General features: G+C 38.3%; 1 protein-coding gene across 2 annotated transcripts in view; it reads left to right on the top strand.

Moving 5' to 3' along the window:
• RERE (arginine-glutamic acid dipeptide repeats) overlaps positions 1–12,619 on the top strand; it is a 470,948-nt gene that overhangs the window by 328,843 nt on the left and 129,486 nt on the right. The window lies entirely within an intron of this gene.

Genomic DNA, 12,619 nt, shown 5'->3' with positions numbered 1-12,619 from the left:
TGGCTGTTGGGTGCCTTGGGGGCTCCAGGCCTGTGATGTGGCACCTCCAGGTTAATTTCCTAATCTGTGTCTGTGCTACAGGTTTGAGGTGATTCTCAAATGAGATCCTAATAATAGTACCTGATACTTCACTGCGGCTTCACAAAGCCAAGTACTGTGCATAGAAGATCTTGCTTAATCCTCACAACCCCCTCTAGGTTCTATTTTTATTTTATTTTTTTTTTTTTTGTATTTTTTGTGATGGAGTCTCACTCTGTCGCCCAGGCTGGAGTGCAGTGGCGCGATCTTGGCTCACTGCAAGCTCCGCTTCCCGGGTTCCCGCCATTCTCCTGCCTCAGCCTTCCGAGTAGCTGGGACTACAGGCGCCCACCATGCCTGGCTAATTTTTTGTATTTTTGGAAGAGACGGGGTTTCACCATGTTAGCCAGGATGGTCTTGATCTCCTGACCTCGTGATCCACCCCCCTCGGCCTCCCAAAGTGCTGGAATTACAGGCGTGAGCCACCGCGCCCGGCCTCTAGGTTCTATTATTATCACCTTTTTAGACATAAGGAAATAAGTTGAGAGAGATTAAGTCACAATTTAAGGTCATACCCCCAAGATTGGAATCTAAAAGCCGTGCTTTTGTACTTCACTGTTTCTGAGACAATGTATTTATTTTAAAGCACATGGAGGGATGGGAAGAAGCTAAACTTTTTTGCATAAACTTGTTTTTTATAAAATATACTTCAGAACATGTTAATATTTTACATGACTATGAAATGTTTTACAAGAATAATTTCTAAGAAATTAAAAGTAAAATGAAATAAATGAGGCTAATGTTACTGAGTTGGTTGCGTGACATACCATCATCATTACTCATCTGCTTTAATCCCGTTATAAACACACAGCAGCTCAAATAACAACACACTGCTGCAAACAATATGATTACTGAAACCAGTTGTCTTTCGTTCTCTTTATTTGTTGTTGTTTTTAGACTTTATTTTGGCCTTAGGCTATATCCCATGGGGCTGTATAGGAATATGAATGTATTTTAAAGTTACATGAAATAAGTCCTCTCTCTCATTACTAATGTGAAACCATTAAATCTGAAGAGGTAATGATATTTATGGAATCAATTTCTGGTATATTGATAGTCTGCATGGTTCTGTATGTGTATGTAGGCTGTTGAGTATGAGGCTGAGCACCTCTTCTGATGATTAACCAAATGTCATTTAAGCACCCCTTTGTTCTTTCTTTTTTTTTTTTCTTGAGAGGTCACTATAGTTGGAAGAGACTTTCGAGATCATCTGTCCCAGTCTCTGAATAGATAAGAATCCAAGGCGGCCAGATGACTTAAATACCGACAATCCCAAAAGCTCCTAACAGAGGGAAGAAAGTAATCCCATTCCTGATTTAGAGATCTTTTTACTACAGTTTCTACTACGCAGCTTGCTTTTGAGGAAACATGTAGATATCTGCATGATATGGCTGATTTTTATTCCTAGTATGATTAGGTTTCTTGAGTATGATATAACATTTGAGTGGTTTTGCTAGGGATACACCATTCTCTAAATAAGAGAATGTTTTTTTACATTGTCATAAATATTGTGTTTGTGTACATTCTCACTGATTTGATAGGATAGTTGTGGGGATTTTTTTGTTTGTTAGCTTTAAATACAGAATCTTTATTTTGAGCATATGATTGAGCCAGAAGGGGCCTTTGGGATTATTTTACAGATGAGAAAACTGAAACTCAGAGGTTGATGATACTACAGCCAGTAGAGGCTGTGGTAGGTTAGATATGAATGTTTGTGAATTCAGAATACCTTAAAAGTGTGTGTACAAAGAGAAAGTCCTTGATATGAACTTTTTTCTGTTGTTGTTGTTGTTCGTTATTGTTTTTTCTTGAGACAAAGTCTCGCTGTGTCACCCAGGCTGGAGTGCAGTGGCACAATCACAGCTCACTGCAGCCTTGACCTCCCAGGCGCAAGCGATCCTCCCCCTTCAGCTTCCTGAGTAGCTGTAGCTGGGATTACAGGCATGTGCCACCACACTCGGCTAATTTTTGTTTGTTTGTCTTTGAGACCATCTTGCTCTGTTGCCCAGTCTGGAGTACAGTGACACAGTCTTGGCTGACTGCAGCCTCACCGCCCAGGCTCAAGCTTTTCTCCCACCTCAGCTTCCCAAGAGCTGTAGCTGGTATTATAGGCACCCACCATCGTGCTTGACTAATTTTTTAAAAGAATATTGTTAAGATGAGATCTCACTATATTGCCCAGGCTGGTCTTGGACTCCTGGGCTCCAGTGATCCTCCTGCCTCGGACTCCCAAAGTGCTGAGATTACAGTTGTGTGTCACTGCACCTGGCCTTTTTTTAAGTTTTATTTTTTTGTAGAGACACGGTTTCACTGTGTTGCCACGGTTGATTTCGAACTCCCGGTCTCAAATGATCCTCCTGTCTCAGACTCCCAAAGTGCTAGGATTACAGGCATGGTCCACTATGTCTGGTCTGTTGTTCTCTGTATAAAAGCTGTGTGAAAAAAATTCTGCTTTCATAACTGTGCTGTCAGTTGGATTTTAAATAATGAAGATTTTGCCATATTTAATTAAATGTCTATTTTTGGCACTTTCTTGAATGTATATGATTTATTTCCCTTTTTGTTCCAAACTCTCTAAGAATTCTGTAGACCATACTTCAGTATAGAAATCATTTTGGCTACTTTTGCCCATGGTTCTTTGTGACAAGCTCCTTCTGAAGGTTTTATTAGCACTCCCAGAGATTTTTTTGTTGTACAATTTTTTATTTTTTGACACTGAAACTCTCTAGCCTGACATGGCTCAGGTGTCTTAGGTTATGTGTACATATTTTGTGATGAATTGAAAAGTTATGTGCTGTTTTAATTTTTGTACTTCACTGTTGAACTGACTCTGAAAACTTTAGTTGCAGGCGTCTTCCTAATGAAAAGTGAAGTGAATGAAAATATCCTGTGAGAGAAGTTACTGGGATTTTTACTTCCCTAGAGTAATAGAAGATTTGAGCTGTGTTAAGTAATAAGTTAAAAGGATATATACATTGTTATATAGGAAGCATTTATTGTTTTCTTAGAGTATAGCATAGATTTAAAACAAGGTTAGGCATTTATCAGTTTAGAAGAAACCTGTGAATAATTAGTATATATTTCCTGCTTCCTAGGACAATACAGAAATTAAATGAAATAGGCTATATGGCCACATTAAAGTGTGTTGAACATCCAGTAGGAGTATTTAAATATGAGTACATTGAAATAAATCGTTTCATTTTTAAAACTGCAATTGCTGTAGAAAATTTTTGAGCTGTCAGTTCTTTTTTGTTTGTTTTTTTCAGACAGGATCTTGCTCTGTTGCCCAGGCTGGAGTGCAGTGGTGGATCACGGCTCACTGCAGCCTTGACGTCCTGGGCTCAAGCAATACTCCTACCTCAGCCTCCAGAGTAGCTGGTACCACAGGTGTGCGCCACCATGCCCAGCTGTTTTTTGTTTTGTTTTGTTTTGTTTTTTGTTTTTGTTTTTGTTTTGAGTCGGAGTTTCGCTCTTGTTGTCCAGGCTGGAGTGCAATGGCGCGATCTCCGCTCACTGCAACCTTCCAGGTTCCAGTGATTCTCCTGCCTCAGCCTTCCGAGTAGCTGGGATTACAGGCATGCGCCACCAAATCTGGCAAATTTTGTGTTTTTAGTAGAGACAGGGTTTTGCCATGTTGGTCAAGCTGGTCTCGAACTCCCGACCTCAGGTGATCTGCCTGCCAGGTGTGAACCACTGCGCCTGGCCCAGCTGGTTATTTTTACTTGTAGAGATGATGTCTCTCGATGTTGCCCAGAGGTATCAGTTCTTTATGACAATTATATGGACCTACTTTTGAATCTAAGCTCTGAGATTACTTATTTTGATTCTGTTTTTTCTTCATTATTAACAAAAGAGATTTCGGCCGGGCATGGTGGTTCACGTCTGTAATCCCAGCACTTTGGGAGGCTGAGGTGGGCAGATCACGAGGTCAGGAGATCAAGACCATCCTGGCTAACACGGTGAAACACTGTCTATACTAAAAAAGTACAAAAAAAAAAAAAATTAGCCAGGCGTGGTGGCAGGCGCCTGTAGTCCCAGCTACTCAGGAGGCTGAGGCAGGGGAATGACATGAACCCAGGAGGTGGAACCTGCAGTGAGCTGAGATCCGGCCACAGCACTCCAGCCTGGGCGACAGAGCGAGACTCCGTCTCAAAAAAAAAAAGATTTCTAGTGTGTAATTTTTGAAACAACTTATTAAGGTAAGATTTATGTATAATAAACTGCTCGGTTTCAAAGTCAAAAATTTGAGGGGTTTTTTCAGATACATAAACCTGTGAAACTACTATGAAGGTCAAGATACAAAACATTTCCAATACCCCCAAAAGTTGCCTCATGGCGTCTTATTATCATTTTCGGCTTCCAGCCTCAGATAACCATTGATGCATCGTGTTTTCAATGGTTTTTTGTTTTTTTTTTAAATCCTTTTAGGGTAGTTTGCATTTCGCGGAATGTTACAGGAATGGAATCATATTGTATGACTTCTTTCAGCATAAGGATTTTGAGAGCCATCTGTGTTGTTTCATGTATCGATGGTTCATTCCCGTGTTATCGATAAGTATTTCCTTGTATGGATATGCATATTCACAATTTTTTCATATTCTTTAACCTGGTGGTGGCTATTCTAGTTGTTTATAAACTTTTGGCCATTATAAAGCAAAGTTTTTTCAACATTGTTATATGAGTCTTTATGTTGGCATTTATCTTCAGTTCTCTCAGGTAAATACTTGCTGTGGCAGGATTATTTGTATGTAGGAAGCTCTCTCAGAAACTGTCAAACTGGTTTCTTTTTTTTCTTTTTTTTTGGAGATGGAGTCTTGCTCTGTTGCCCAGGCTGGAGAGCAGTGGTGCGATCTGGGCTCGCTGCAACCCCCTCCTTCCAGGTTTAAGCAATTCTCCTGCCTCAGCCTCCTGAGTAGCTGGAACTACAGGCACGCGCCACCACTCCTAGCTAATTTTTTTTGTATTTTTCGTAGAGACGGAGTTTCACCATGTTGGCCAGGATGGTCTGGATCTCTTGAACTTGTGATCTGCCCGCCTCGGCCTCCCAAAGTGCTGGGATTACAGGCATGAGCCACGGCGCCCGGCCTACAGGTTTCTAAAGTGGTTCCAATTTAGATTCCCATCAGTAGTGTGTTATAATTTTACCTCTTTAGCATCTTCACCAAGACTTGCTATTGTCACTTATTTTTTAAAAATTTTATCTATTTTAATGGATGTGTAGTGGGGTATCTCATTGAAGTTTTATTGGAATTTCCTAATTTAATAGGGTTGAGCATCTTTTCATGTTTTATTGCCCATTTGTTTATTTTTTTGTGTGAAGCATCTGTTCAAATAATTTGTTTACTTAAAAAATTTTGTTTTATGATTTAGTTATAAGGATTTTTTGTTAATATTTCAGGTAGAAGTCCTTTGATCTATGTATTGGGAATTATTTGTCCTATACCATGACTTTTTTTCGTTCTTTCAAAAAATTTTTTTTCTTTAAGGATTTTTTTTTTTTTAATATTTCAGGTAGAAGTCCTTTTACATATGTATTGGGAATTATTTGTACCATACCATGACTTTTTTTCATTCTTTTAAAAAAATTTTTTTTCTTTTTTTTTTTTTTAAGTCTCACTGTGTCACCCAGGCTGGAGTACAGTGGAGTGATTATAGCTCACAGTAACCTCAAACTCCCGAGCTCAAGCAGTCCTCCTCCCTCAATCTCCTGAGTACCTGGGACTATAGGCTACCACACCTGGCTAATTCTTGTAGGGTTTTTGTTTGTTTGTTTCTTCTAGAGACAGGGCCTCACTGTGTTTCCCAGGCTGGTCTAGAATGTCTGGCCTCAAGTGATCTTCCCACTTCAGCTTCCCAAAATGCTGGGATTAAGACGTGAACCACTGCACCTGGCCTGACTTTTTTTCCTTAATGTTGACTGTAATATATACTTATGCTGAAGCCTTATTTTCCTTTTATGGTACTACCTCTGATTACTCCAAGATTACAAAGGTTGCTTCTGTGCTTTATTCTAGAAGCTTTACTTCTTACATTTAGGTCTTCGGTTCATTTTGAATTGTAATGTGTTAATTATGGAGTGAAAACTGATTCTCGTCCACACAGATACCCGTTGTTGGAACAGTATTGGTTGGAAAAACTTTTGTCATTTGACTGTCTTGACACTGTTATTGAAAACCAGCTGCTTGTTTATGTTGGATCTTTTTCTGGATTCTATTCTGTCTCATTGATAGTTTTTAGGGCCTCTGTGTTTTGAATACTGTAGCTGTATAGGAGGTCTTAACCTCAGGGGTGGCTTTCTACTTTAAATGTGATTTTAAAGATTGCTTTGGCTATTTGAGGTAATTTCCATTTCCATGTAAATTTTAGAATCAGCCTGCTAGTTTCTAAGTTTTAAAAAGTCTGGCAGGCACGGTGGCTCACGCCTGTAATCCCAGCACTTTGGGAGGCTGAGCTGGGCGGATCACCTGAGGTAAGGAGTTTGAGACTAGCCTGGCCAACATGGTGAAACCTCGTCTCTACTAAAAATATAAAAATTAGCCAGGTGTGGTGGCACATGCCTGTGGTCTCAGCTCTTTGGGAGGCTGAGGCAGGAGAATCACTTGAACCTGGGAGGCAGAGGTTACAGTGAGCTGAAACCGTGCCATTGCATTCCAGCCTGGGCAAGAAGAGTGAAACTCTGACTCAAAAAAAATAGTAATAATAATAAATAAAAAGTCTGATGGAATTTTAATTGGGATTCTATTGAATTTATGGATCAGTTTGGGAAATACTGACATCCTAACAATATTGGATCTTCTAATCCATAAATATGATATTTCTCTATTTTTAAAGAAGTTTTCTTTGATTTTTTTGATTTAAAAAAAATTTTTTTTTAAGGGATCTTGCTATGTTGTTCAATCTGGGCTTGAAGTCCTTGGCTCTCGTGATCTCCTGCTTCAGCCTCCTAAGTAGCTGAGACTACAAGTGCATGCCACCATGCCCAGCTTTCTTTTACTTCTTACAATAAGATGTTTTGGGAATACAGATCTTACAACATTTTGTTAAATTTACTCCTGAGTATTTCCTGTTTGAGGATTCTATTGTAACTAAAATTTTAATTTCTAAATGGTCATCAATAGCATAGAAACACAATCAGTTTTTATATGTTGGCTTTTCTTGGCCCTGCTAAACATGTCATATGCAAATACAGTTTTACCTCTTCCTTTATGATCTGTGTGTTTTATTTCTTTTTTGTGCTTTATTGTACTTCCTTGGACCTCTGCTGCAATACTGAATAGAAGTGATGAGAGTGGACATTATCTTTCTAATCTTAGAAAGTTTTCAGTCATTTATTATTAAGTACAATGCAGTTTTTGTTGTATTTATTTGTTTTGAGAAAGGGTCTTGTTCTATTGCCCAGGCTGGAGTACAGTGTAGCAGTCTTGAATCACTGCAGCCTGGACCTCGCAGACTCAAGTAATCCTCCTGTCTCAGCCTCCCGAGTAGCTAAGACTACAGGGCACGCCATCATGCCCAGCTAATTTTAAAATTTTTTTGTAGAGACGGGGTCTCACTATATTGCCCAGGCTGGTCTCGAACTCCAGGACCCAAGTGATCCTCCTCAGTTTCCCCAAATGCTGAGATTATAAGCCACTGCACTTGGCCCTTTTTTTTTTTTTTTAAATCAAGTTAGAATGTTTTCTTATATATCCAGGTTGTTGAGGTTTTTATTGTGAATGGGCATTGAATTTTGTCAGTTCCTTTTTTTTTTTCCTTCTGCATCTAATGAGATTACTATGTGATTGTTATTCTTTATTTTGTTAATATAGTGAATTACATTGATTTCAAATGTGAAGGAACTATTTGTTCCTAGGATGAATCCTGCTTGGTCACTACATACTACTGGATTCAACTTGCTAATAATTTGTTAAGGAATTTTACATTTGTGTTCATGAGGGATATTGAGTTGTAGTCTTCTTTTTTTGTAATAAGGAGTTTTGTAATAAGAACTTTGGTTTTCATATCAGAATAATACTCCCTCAGAAAATTAGTTGGGAAATAGTTCTTTCTGTTCTGTTTTCTTAAGGTGTTTATAAAGGATTGATATTATTTTCTTAATCAAATGTTTGCTAGAATTCACAGTTTAGCCATCTAAATTTTTTCATATAGAAAGTGCCTTTTTTTTTCTTTCTTCTTTTTTCTTTTTAAGATGGACTCCACGTTGCCCAGGTTGGTCATTTGTTTCCTCTTGATCAATATAAAGATATTTCCACATTATTGATCTTTTTAGAATTTGGTTTTATTAGTTTTTCCTATTTGTTTTATATTTCATTGGTTTCTGTTCTTTATTAATTTTTTTCTACCTATTTGGGGTTTAATTTGATCATTTTCCTCCTTGCTTTCTAAAGTGGGATGTTAAATAGCTGATTTTACCACAAATTTTGATTTGTTGTGATCCATTATTCTGTTCAAAATTTTTTTTGAGTTTTTTGGTGATTTCTTTGACCCATGAATTATTTAGTACTAAATTCCTTAATTTCCAGATACTTGGGGCTTCTCTAAGTTTTATTTTTTGGAGTGTTACTGATTTCTAATTTAATTTAATTCAATGGTCAAAGAGTACTCAGTAACACCTCAGTATTTTGAAATCTTTTGAGACTTGTTTCTTGGCTCAGCTTGGTTCATGTTTCATGTGTCCTTATAATCAAGTTATACTCTGTAGTTACTAGGTGTGCTGTTATGCAGGTGTCAGTGGTTGATGTTAGTATTCATACCTTCTCTTACACTAATTTTTTTTTCACCTAGTTGTATGTTACTGAGAGATATGTATGAAAGTCTTCAATAGTGATTGTATAGGCCGGGCGCAGTGGCTCACACCTGTAATCACAGCACTTTGGGAGGCCAAGGCAGGTGGATCACGAGGTCAAGAGATCAAGAGCAGCCTGGCCAACACGGTGAAACCCCATCTCTACTAAAAATACAAAATTAGCTGGGCGTGGTGGCACGCACCTGTAGTCCCAGCTACTCAGGAGCCTGAGGCAGGAGAATTGCTTGAATCTGGGAGATGGAGGTTGTAGTGAGCCGAGATCGCGCCACTGCACTTCAGCCTGCCAATAAAGCGAGACCCTGTCTCAAAAATAAAAAATTTTTAAAAAGTGATTGTAGAGTTGGTTGTTTCTCCTTTTGATTCTGTTAATTTTTGTTTCATATATTTGAAGTTGGTTATTAAACACATGAACACTTAAAATATTTGTCTTTCTCTTTGGACCGTTTTACCTTTCTGCCGTAACCTTCTTTGTGTCTACTAATATTCTTAGTCTAGAAGTCTATTTTGTCTGATATTAATGCAGCCACTATAGTTTTCTTACACTTGTTGTCTGCATGGTATATCTCTTTACAATTTCTTACTTTGAATCTTGTTTTTTCTTTGTTTTTAAGATAACATCTCCTGTGTTCTTTAGTTGTTTCATGCCTTTTTATCCAGTTTGGCAAGCTCTGCCTTTTGTTTGGAGTGTTTAGTTTGTTTTAATTTAATGAAGATGGTTTTCAGGTTATATAAAACTTTAGCCATATGTCTTATTTTTTGAGACAGAGTTTTGCTCTTGTTGCCCAGGCTGGAGTGCAATGGCATGATCTCGGATCACCACAACCTCTGCCTCCCAGGTTCGAGTGATTCTCCTGCCTCAGCCTCCCGAGTAGCTAGGATTACAGGCATGTGGCGCCACACCCAGCTAATTCTGTATTTTTTGTAGAGATGGGATTTCTCCATATTGGTCAGGCTGGTCTCAAACTCCCGAACTCAGGTGATCCGCCCGCCTCAGCCTCCCAAAGTGCTGGTGTTACAGGCGTGAGCCACCTGATCTGGCCCACATTCTTAATAGTAGAGGCGTCATTGAAGAATCAGAGGCAGTTAATAAATATCTTATTTTCATGGCCACATGAATTACTACTTTTGGTCCATTGGTGAACTGGCAGATAGTTCAGGACAGTTGTTCTTTGTTTGTTCATTTATGTCAACATGTATTTCTTATCTTTTCATACATAAGAAACAACTTTGTACTGCTGTAGAGGGAGAAGATGTAATAAACATGTTGGCCTCTCTCGTTAGGAAAAGAGGGATTTCTTAGTAACATTGGGTGTATTCCTTTTTGTAGGTAGCAATGATATGTTTTATTTTATTTTAATATTTCAAATGTGAATACCTATAAATGTAAAATTGTTTTGTTTGGCTGGGCACAGTGGCTCACTCCTGTAATCCCAGCACATTGGGAGGCCAAGGTGGGTGGATCACCTGAGGTTGGGAGTTCCATGCCAGCTTGGCCAACATAGTGAAACCCTGTCTCTACTAAAATTACAAAAATTAGCCAGGCGTGATGGCGGTGCCTGTAATCCCAGCTACTTGGGAGGCTGAGGCAGGAGAATGGCGTGACCTGGAGGCAGAGCTTGCAGTGAGCAGAGACAGCGCTACTGCACTCCAGCCTGGACGACAGAGCGAGACTCTATCTCAAAAAAAAAATTAATAAATAAATAAAAAGTTTTATTTGTATTTTTATGTATTAAATATAAGATTATGTTAAATATGAAGAAGTAATAGTGTTTCCCCCAGACAGATCTTGTGTGGAAATATCTCTGTGTGTGTTTCCTCATACACTGTTTGCATTAGGCTCGTCTGAACACTTGCAGCTGACATATAATTTGTAAACATCATGCTATGTAACATGTAGATGGTCTGTCTTATCCTAATGGGGTTAATTTAGCCACCTTTGAGTGTTTACATTTATTTGGCCATTTACAAAATAGGCCTTTATATTCCTACTTAGAAACTGCAGAAAAGCCCTATCGTTTAAGACTAAGGTTTTATAGAATATATCATGCCGACTTATTTTTCCTAAACTGATATTGGATTTCCTTCTTTGGGCTCAGATATCTTTCCTGGTTTCTAATAAAATTCAAATTATTTTGGTTTTTCTTTCTCAGTAATTCATTGCCATTTTCTTACCAACACTAAACATATCTATATATTCACTGTATGTAAGTAAAATTTATAATCATGCAACAAAGATTTCACCTCCGCCTGGACAGTTTTATTCCCTGAGATATGGGCATCTTTTAGACATTTGGATTAAGCTCTTTACGTATTCAACAGAGTGCATATTTGTTTGCTTATTTATGCACACCCACATCTCCTTCAACAAAGAATTCAAGGCTCCCAGCAGCTTAATAGTTTTTCATCTCTGATCTATAAGTATCACTATTTTTTTTTTTTTTTGAGATGGAGTCTTGCTCTGTCGCCCAGGCTGGGGTGCAGTGGCCAGATCTCAGCTCACTGCAAGCTCCACCTCCTGGGTTTACGCCATTCTCTTGCCTCAGCCTCCCGAGTAGCTGGGACTACAGGTGCCTGCCACCTCGCCCGGCTAGTTTTTTGTATTTTTTAGTAGAGGTGGGGTTTCACCGTGTTAGCCAGGATGGTCTCGATCTCCTGACCTCGTGATCCGCCCGTCTCGGCCTCCCAAAGTGCTGGGATTACAGGCTTGAGCCACCGCACTCGGCCAAGTATCACTATTTGTTAACTATTGAGTATTAATTATTTGTGTTTTCTAACCCTAGTCTGATGCCTGATACATGGTAGAGAGATACTAAATGGTTGAATGATTCAATAGAGAAATCAAGTTCAAGTTCATATCACACTTGATCATCCAGAATTTGATGTTATGAAGTTGGCACAGCAGACTATACAGATAACACTATTCTAAGGATCATTTTCATCTCTCTTTTCTAAAATATTAAGTCCATAGAATTTTTGTCAGCGATTTTTTGTTTGTTCATTATAAATGGCCTTCACTAAAGCATCTGGACCTGGATTAGCTTTGCAGTGCTTATGACTTGAATGAAATACTTCTCAGCTCCCAAATAAGGCATTGCCAGGAGGCCCTTTCGTAAGTTTTCCCTAAGCGTGTGAGAGGAGCCTTTGGACATTCATTCCATACCCACACCCTTGACTTAAACGTTTCCATCCACATGAGTCGACATTAAATGGTTAATATTTGCTGGCTTGGGTTAAGGTAAGATGGTGGGTTTTCTTGTCGTTCAGGATTTTTTATTTGTTGTTGGAAAGTCTAATGGGAAAAGTTGATATGCTCTATGATTTCTTATTATGGAAATCCAATAAATTTCAGAACAGCACCTCATATAAATCAGCCTTGACAGGCACTGTTGCCATTGTTTTATTTATGTAATAACAGGATATTGAAGTCAACAGAATGTTGTATTGTTAATTATAGCATTAGTGAGGATGCAGAAAAAGATCATGCAGTTGAGGTTTTCTGGTAGAACCAAGACCTTTTCAGCTGATTATTAGCATAATAATACATAATTTTCAACTTTTATTTTTTGTACTTTGATCAATTAGAAACATTTTGAGCTATTGTTTTGAAAATTAAGTGTTTAGGTGTTCACCTTTGTGGCTTCCTTTGGGCTGAGAAATTCATAAATTCTAAAGTTCCTTGTAACAACATTTTTTTTTTTTTTTTTTTTTTTTTTTTTTTTTTTTTTTTTAAAGATT

The sequence above is a fragment of the Theropithecus gelada genome, chromosome 1 (assembly GCF_003255815.1).
Source record: "Theropithecus gelada isolate Dixy chromosome 1, Tgel_1.0, whole genome shotgun sequence".
In the NCBI taxonomy this organism is placed as follows: domain Eukaryota; kingdom Metazoa; phylum Chordata; class Mammalia; order Primates; family Cercopithecidae; genus Theropithecus; species Theropithecus gelada.
The sequence above is the reverse complement of the archived record's forward strand: the minus strand, read 5'-3'. Positions and strand labels throughout refer to the sequence as shown.